We start from the raw sequence: 9246 nt of genomic DNA on the forward strand, positions 1-9246 counted from the left end.
ATTTACATATATATATAAGTGTGCTAGTAATTTCACTAACCAATTTAGGCACATAAACATAAATTGATACTTTGAAAACCCTAATTAGTCATCTTTGGGTCTACATGACCCAAATTCACCCAAAACCCCTAATTCACTAACAAATGGGTTTTATGTGCTACACTACACAAACCCTAACCCTTAATACAATTAAAGTAAGAAATTAGGTTTTATAACATACCAACACAATCACCACGTAGCTAGCGATTAGATGAACGACTTTAGAACTCGCACTAAGACCCGATTCAACCTCCTTCTTCCTTTAATGGAGCTTTCTCCCTCTAGAACCTCCTCTATCTCTAGGATTTAATGGAAGATGATTAAGTGGGTGGAAATGGAGTAAATGAGGCTCCAACAACTGATCCTAAGCCTTAAAGTCGGATTCCTTGTGATTTTACCAATTTGCCCTCAAAATATCTAATTAAAAAGGAATCTGTCACAGAACAATGGCGCGGCGCGCCAAATGGCCGCGCGGCGCGCCAAACGCCCAGACCAGTTTTCTGCATTCTTTTTAATATGTACAACCAAAACCCCACTTCAAGTACCTTAACTAAACTTATGTACACTACAAATAAACGGGTCTTACAACTCTCCCCCACTTGAATCGGAGCGCGTCCTCGCGATCCACGCCACATGACAAGAAGGATGATAAACCAACACAGATTCTTCGGGCTCCCAAGTAAACTCGAAACCTTTACTACGACGCCATTGAACTTTAAAAGTTCTCACCTCTTTATGTCTCAACCTTTTGACCTTTTCATCGAGTATGGCAATCGGCTCTTCAACATATTCTAACTTATTGTTTAGCTCAATTTCGTCAAATGGCATCCATGAAGAATCATCCGCAAGACACTTACGGAGATGGGAAACATGAAATGTATTATGAATCCCCTCAAGCTCTTCGGGCTAAAACCTTAAATGGCACAATAAACCGAGGAGCTAACTTTCCCCATTTTCGAAATCGAATAATACCCTTCCATGGCGAAACCTTAAGCATCACCATGTCACCTTCTTGAAATTCGATCGTTCGTCTACGTTTGTCGGCATACGACTTTTGCCTATCTTGAGCCTTTTTCAAATGCTCTCGAATCACATCAATCTTGCTATTCGTCTCTAGGACTAAATCGGTACTCCCGATTTCCTTTTGTCCTACTTCACCCCAACAAATCGGGGTTCGACACCTACGCCCATAAAGCATCTCATAAGGTGGCATCCTAATACTAGTATGATAACTATTATTGTACGAGAATTCCACCAAAGGTAAGTGCTCGTCCCAACTACCACCGAAATCAATAATACACGCCCGTAACATATCCTCCAAAGTTTGATTTGTATGTTCGGTTTGACCGTCCGTTTGAGGATGATACGCCGTGCCCAACTTCAATTGTGTACCCATATCTTCGTGAAACTTTTCCCAAAACCGAGATGTAAAACGAGTATCTCGATCCGAAATAATCGATATAAGAACTCCGTGTCGAGAGATGACTTCCTTGATAAACAACTTAGCCAAGGTCTCCGACGATATCGCTTCCTTAATGGGAAGGAACAAAGCACTTTTCGTCAATCGATCAACTATCACCCAAATTGAATCAAATTGGGTTCTCGCCGTTTTAGGTAACTTTGTAATGAAATCCATGGTAATGTGCTCCCATTTCCATTTCGGGATTTCTAACGGTTGTAACTTACCATACGGCTTTTGGTGCTCGGCCTTAACTTGCAAACACGTGACGCATTGCTCAACATACTTTACAACATCACGTTTTATGCCCGGCCACCAATAATCCTTCCTCAAATCAAGATACATCTTCGTTGCTCCCGGATGAATGGAATACTTTGACTTATGTGCTTCATCAAGTAGTACTTGTCGATACTCACCCATATTAGGCACCCACACTCTTCCTTGAAAGGACAACAAACCACGCGAACCCATAGTAATGAATTCCGATTGCCCCACAATTCGCTCCGCATGCTTGTTGTGAACGTAAGACTCTATTTGAATCACACCAAGTTTTTCAAGAAAATCGTTAGTAATAATCATACGTAACAATCCCAATCGTAACGCCGGGTGATGACTCTTTCGACTTAACGCATCCGCGACCACATTCGCCTTTCCCGGATGATAAAGTATTTCACAATCATAATCTTTTACCACATCTATCCACCTACGTTGACGATAATTCAAATCTCATTGATTAAAGAGATGTTTCAAGCTCTTATGATCCGAATAAATCGTACTCTTAACACCATACAAGTAATGGCGCCAAATTTTCAACGCATGCACAACCGCCACCAACTCAAGATCATGAGTCGGATATCTCGTCTCGTGTTCCTTTAATTGTCGAGAGGCATAAGCGATGACTTTACCCCTTTGCATAAGAACACACCCGAGCCCATTTAGCGTAGCATCACAATAAACCGTCATGTCTTCCACTCCTTCCGGAAAAACTAACACCGGAGCTTGACACAACTTCTCTTTTAGCAATTGAAAAGCAATTTCTTGCTCGTTCGCCCAAGTAAATCTCGCGTTCTTCCTCGTCAATTTCGTCAATGAAGAAGCGATCTTAGAAAAGTCTTGGACAAATCGACGATAATAACCGGCCAATCTGAGAAAACTTTGGACTTCCGTAGGCGTAGTCGGTTGTCTCCAACTCTTCACCGTCTCTATCTTCCCCGGATCTACTTGAATACCATCTTCGTTCACAATATGGCCAAGGAATTGAACCTCCCTTAGCCAAAATTCACATTTGGAGAACTTAGCATACAACTTCTCCTTTCGTAACGTCTTCAATACTTCACGCAAATGACGTTCATGTTTGTTCATACTCTTCGAATAAACAAGTATATCGTCGATGAACACAATTACCAACTTGTCCAACATAGGTTGGCACACTCGGTTTATAAGGTCCATGAATGCCGCCGGTGCATTCGTAAGACCAAAAGGCATAACTACGAATTCAAAATGCCCATAACGCGTTCGAAAACCCGTTTTCTCGATGTCTTCCTCACGGACCCGTATTTGGTGATAGCAGGATCGTAGGTCAATTTTAGAGAAATACATTGCACCTTGGAGTTGGTCAAACAAATCGTCAATCCGAGGTAATGGATAACGATTCTTGATCGTCACTTTATTTAACTCCCGATAATCAATGCACATCCGCGTACTACCATCCTTCTTCTTTACGAATAAAACCGGAGCGCCCCATGGCGAAGCACTCGGTCGAATAAAACCCTTCTCAAGCAACTCTTGGGTTTGATTTAACAACTCTTGCATTTCCGTCGGCGCTAAACAATAAGGAGTTTTAGCAATGGGAGTAGCTCCCGGAACCAACTTAATGCGAAATTCAACTTGTCTTTCCGCCGGAACACCCGGTAACTCGTCCGGAAAAATGTCTTCGAATTCACTAACCACCGGAATTTCACGAATGGGTGGTGACTCATCACGAGTATCAACAACATGGACAAGAAAGGCCATGCCACCACTATCGAGGAGACGACGTGCCCGTGCAAAAGTGCATATCGGCACAAGTCTTCTACGCTTATCACCGTGAATAATTAACTCTCCCCCACTTGGGGTCTTCACACGAATAAATTTTTCATGGCATGCAATATCGGCTCTATTACGATCGAGCCAATCCATACCCACAACAATATCAAAATCGCCCAAGGTCATCGGAATGAGATCTATCTTAAAGTTTTTGGCACCAAACACAACATCACAAATTTTACACACATCAACTACTAGCACCGTCTTGCCGTCCGCTATTTCGACTTCTACCGGACGACTTAACTTAGCTAACGGTCTATTAAGTTTAGGCACAAATTTAGGAGACACAAACGACAAATTTGCACCGCTATCGAAAAGAATCCTTGCCGGATTAGAATTGACCATGAAAGTACCTGAAACAACTTCGTTCGATTGTTTGGCTTCATCATTGGTCATCAAATAGTTGCGAATCCCAGCCGTACCCGCCGCCTTCTCTAACCGCTTCACATTATCGTTTCGCAAATCGGGACACTCCGGCTTCTTATGCCCTTCTTTACCGCAATTAAAACAAGTGACCTTGTTTTCGAAAGATGGTTTAGGACATTCACGAGCCATATGACCCGGTTGCCCACAATTGTAGCATACATAAGAAAAACCCCCAGAAGCACCCTTCTTCATGCTATTTACACTCTCGGAACCCTTCTTGTTCTTGTTCTTCTTGTTTGAAAAGTTAGAATGACTAGAACCTTCAAACTTTCTTTTGGAAAACGTGAAATCGCTTTTTCTTGGGACATCCGGCTCAAAACCCCGAGCCAATTCAAATAACTCATCAAAAGACTTAGCCATACCCCGACTAATCTTGCCCTTGAACTCATCATTCAAAGTAGAATAGAAATCTTTCATTAGCTTGTGATCGTCACCCACATATTCCGGACAAAAACGAGTTTTTGCCAAAAAGGTAGACTTGAGTGTGACCAAGTCCATTGAACCTTGTTGCAAATGGTGCAACTCGTCCCGGATTCTATCAAGGTCGGAAGAAGTTCGGTATTCTCTAAAGAATTCCTTCTTAAACTCCTCCCATGTCAAGCTCATGCATTGTTCTTCACCATATAAATTGATTTTATTGTCCCACCACAACTTGGCTTCTTCCCACAACATACTAGAACCATACATCGCCTTCTTTTCGAGAGGACACTCCGCGGTACGGAAAGCCCCCTCGATATCGAAAATCCAACACGTGCTTTTCAACAGATCTCGCACCCCATTAAACATCGAGGGTTGAGCGTCCTTGAAGTTCTTGTAGTGAAAGTCCCGCCTCCCTTCGCCTTCTTCACCACGATGATAAACATTTCTAGCGTCAAGTGCCTCTTCGATAGTGGCCTTCATTCGTTCATTAATTAAATCGATTATTTGCTCGTCAACCGATTCTTTGAAACTTTCCTCACGCTAACAAGAAAATCCTCCTTGTAGTTCTTCAAGATGGCCTCAACCTTGGCCGTGAATTCGGAGTCCTCGCTTGTACCTCCGATATCGTTATCGTGTCCGTTTCTCGTCTTCATTCTATAAAACGGAAAAGGTTAAACAAAGAACGAAAGGACATAACAAGTAAGTATACATGTACACCACGCCACCCCATCTTGCTCAACAATCGTCGTACATTGCTTGTTTGATACGATTTGCACCCGTAACAACGGTAACTAATCGTTGTTATGCGAGCACGTCGCATTAACTCGCTAATACCATGTCTATCTCGCTTGATGATTGCTAAAACAACACAAAGCAATTAGTGCATGGTTAATTCACATAAACACTAGCACTAACAATTCCCTTTCCGACCTAAAGTCCTACAAGTCCCGCATAAAGCGTACACTCAGTAAAGTCTAAGTCTAGGCACCTATCTCAAGTCGCCTAAATCCCTTAGACCATGCTCTGATACCACTTGTAAAAACCCAAACCAAATCGCAATCGAACCCGCTTGAAATATAATAAAAAAAAATTTTGTTTGTTCAGCTACTGGCGCGGCGCGCCATGCTGGTCTGTCCCAAAAGTCTTGAAATGCGAAAAAGATTGGCCACTTCCCGACATAATTAGACAAAACGCTTTTAACAACATTTTCAAATATGTAAAACTAACACATTCCATTAATAAAAATGATTTTTACGAAGCGGGGCCCACATCGGCCGTTTTACGAGTTTAATACAAAATATGAGTTTCGACCATCGAAAGTTTAAGTACCAAACTACACTACGAGCATGGTGTTTAGGATTAAACTACCCAAGTCTCGGTCAAACTCCAAAAGCTAATATCTCCAAAAGCGTTCCCTAACAACAACGGGATCTTTAATCCAAGATGATGCCCTTACCCTTGTCCACAACCGAACCTATAAAAAGGTAAACAACGAGAGGGTAAGCTAACGCTTAGTGAATGCAATAATTATACACATACATATATAATATACCTACTTGCAATCACTTACTCAAATACCGCATAGTAGAATTTGGAGCATTCCAAAAACTTGGAGATCCAACTACAAGAAGACATGCTAGCAACACAATTAGCTTATAATCTCGAATACAAGCTAGAAATCTTCAATACCACAAGATAGCATAACAACGCATATAAACATAACTCGAATGATATAATATGCTTACTCTTACAACACAAATAACCATGGTTAACCAATCGTACAAGGGAATGGCGCTCGCGAAAACGCCATCGGTGTTCATAACATCCGTTAGGGTACTTAATACCTCATATCACTAACCCCTAGGGTGGCACCTTAACACCTCGGCACTTCACCCCGAGTGGCATCTTAACACCTCGATGCTTCACTCATTATTTTACGGAGTGGTGTCTTAGCACCTCGACACTACACCCCTAGGTGGCATCTTAACACCTCGATGCTTCACCCCGAGTGGCATCTTAACACCTCGATGCTTCACTCATCACGTGAAACGTGGTGTCTTAGCACCTCGACACTACACATTTCACGCTACAACAAATAGATACATTATATACATACACATATAATTATTCCACTCACCTCAAAATCTCTTGTGAAAAGATACCCGAGCTTGCAAAACCTCAATGTAACGTACCTATCACATTATACATATTATCAATCACAAACTCAAGTTGGTCAACCAATTCTTTCACCATTCTAAAGCCATTTTGACCCAAAGTGCAATTTCAACCCATTTGCACCCTTAACCCTAATTTTGGGTCAACTCATACCAAAACCCTAACATTAGCCAAGATAGGTTTAAAACACATTTCAAAACAAGGTTTAGGCATCAATCACAAACATTAACTATCTTAGGTCCACTTTGACCCATTTGACCAATTTAAGGTCAACACACCCATTTCGGGTCATCCACTAACCCACACAACACCCATTTACATATATATAAGTGTGCTAGTAATTTCACTAACCAATTTAGGCTCATAAACATAAATTGATACTTTGAAAACCCTAATTAGTCATCTTTGGGTCTACATGACCCAAATTCACCCAAAACCCCTAATTCACTAACAAATGGGTTTTATGTACTACACTACCCAAACCCTAACCCTTAATACAATTAAAGTAAGAAATTAGGTTTTATAACATACCAACACAATCACCACGTAACTAGCGATTAGATGAACGACTTTAGAACTCGCACTAAGACCCGATTTAACCTCCTTCTTCCTTTAATGGAGCTTTCTCACTCTAGAACCTCCTCTCACTCTCTAGGATTTAATGGAAGATGATTAAGTGGGTGGAAATGGAGTAAATGAGGCTCCAACAACTGATCATAAGCCTTAAAGTCGGATTCCTTGTGATTTTACCAATTTGCCCTCAAAATATCTAATTAAAAAGGAATCTGTCACAGAACAATGGCGCGGCGCGCCAAATGGCCGCGCAGTGCGCCAAACGCCCAGACCAGTTTTCTGCATTCTTTTTAATATGTAAAACCAAAACCCCACTTCAAGTACATTAACTACACTTATGTACACTACAAATAAACGGGTCTTACAAATGATGTCTTTTTCTTGATGCCACTCATGTGAGTGGGAAGCAGTCTTATCAATAATTTTATAAGCTTCAGTTGCGGTTTTCTTCATAATGGAACCACCAGCTGCTATATCGATGTCTTTGCGTGTAGTAATGTCGCATCCTTGGTAGAATATTTGTACTATTTGATAAGTGTCTAAACCATGTTGAGGACATCCTCTTAACAACTTTCCAAATCTTGTCCACGCCTCATATAGAGTTTCATTTGGCTTCTGTGTGAATGTAACAATTTCTCCTTGAAGTCTCATGGCTTTAGATGCCGGAAAGAATTGTTTAAGAAATTTTTCAACTAAGACATCCCATGTATCAATCGCCCCTTCAGGTAACGATTCTAACCAATCTTTGGCTTCTACCTTTAAAGTCCAGGGAAATAACATGAGATAGATCTGTTCATCCTCAACTTCTCTGATTTTGAACAGAGTACAAATCCTATTAAAGGTTCAAAGATGTTCGTTTGGATCTTCCTTCGGCGCACCACTAAATTGGCATTGATTAGTTACCATGTGTAGGATTTGTCCTTTGATTTCATAATCTGGTGCATTAATGTCTGGTTGAGTAATTGCGTAACCTTGGCCAGTGCGTTTAACTCTCATTCGGTCTTCCATACTTAGAGGTTCCAGATTTTTCATGATTGAAATTGTTGAATCTGAATCACTAGAGGATTCTGATTTAATGGTTTCTTCCTCGACAATCTCTGGAGGAATGATTAGTGGTTAAGGATCTCTGAATTGTCCCTGAATATCCTCCGGATTCTCAATTGTGAGGTCGGCTTCAAAAAATGAATTATCGGAAATTTGAATTGGAGTACTTGGTCAACTAGATGACGATTCTAAAGAAAAATCAACGGCGACAATATTGGCTAACTGTCTTGATCGAGTTACAGGTGGTGAACGTATGAAAGGTGGAACGTTTTGCTCGGTGCATTCACTGAATATCCTATTAGTTATAAAAATAAAAATTATATAAGTTATCAGATTAATAGACTTTTCTGATTTTGCCCACGTTTCGAATAGCCAATAGATGCAGCAGGTAGCCAGGACCCTTTAAATCGGAAGCCCACAACTCGCCACTAACAAATTCAACTATTACTACGAACCAGTTAATTTTGGATGTCTATCAATTTAACCGCTTAAAATAATTTTTCGTCGAAATTTAAAGAAAATAAAGAAACTTCCATGTCCTAAAAACTAGAGCGTCGAGAAAAAAGAAAGAAAAAGAGCGCGTCGAAAAACGTCAAAAAATAAAAGCTCGAAAAATAATAATAAGAAAGTAAAGCGTTGAAACTTAAAAGTCTAAAAACTAAAAATTAAAACTTACGTCTAAAGTTATTAAAGCTTAAAAGGAATTCTATATCCAAAACGGCAATAACTTAAAAAGTACTAAAATCTTAAAACGGCGTCGCAAAATTCTAAAGCTTCTAAATCTTAATCTAAATAAAAAGCACTTAAGGGATTTTACGGCAAAGCCTAAAAATCTAGAAATAAAAATAACTACGGCAAAAACTATATCTTAAAACTAGTTACGAAACGATAAAAATACAAATTACGAATAAAAAGATACAAAATATACAATTTATAAAAATACTATAAAAAATGATAAAATCACAATTTTATAAAAATATTATTTTTATATTATTATTTTATAAAAGTATTAATCTATATAATTA

General features: G+C 39.9%; 1 non-coding gene across 1 annotated transcript; it reads left to right on the forward strand.

Annotated features, from left to right (window-relative positions):
* Nucleotides 1–7718: 7718 nt before the first annotated feature.
* LOC139903594 (small nucleolar RNA R71) lies at nucleotides 7719–7825 on the forward strand. Its single transcript, XR_011778404.1, has one exon. It is a non-coding gene; the product is annotated as a small nucleolar RNA R71 (small nucleolar RNA).
* The last annotated feature ends 1421 nt before the right edge of the window (nucleotides 7826–9246 follow it).

This window comes from Rutidosis leptorrhynchoides, chromosome 3 (assembly GCF_046630445.1).
Source record: "Rutidosis leptorrhynchoides isolate AG116_Rl617_1_P2 chromosome 3, CSIRO_AGI_Rlap_v1, whole genome shotgun sequence".
Lineage (NCBI taxonomy): Eukaryota > Viridiplantae > Streptophyta > Magnoliopsida > Asterales > Asteraceae > Rutidosis > Rutidosis leptorrhynchoides.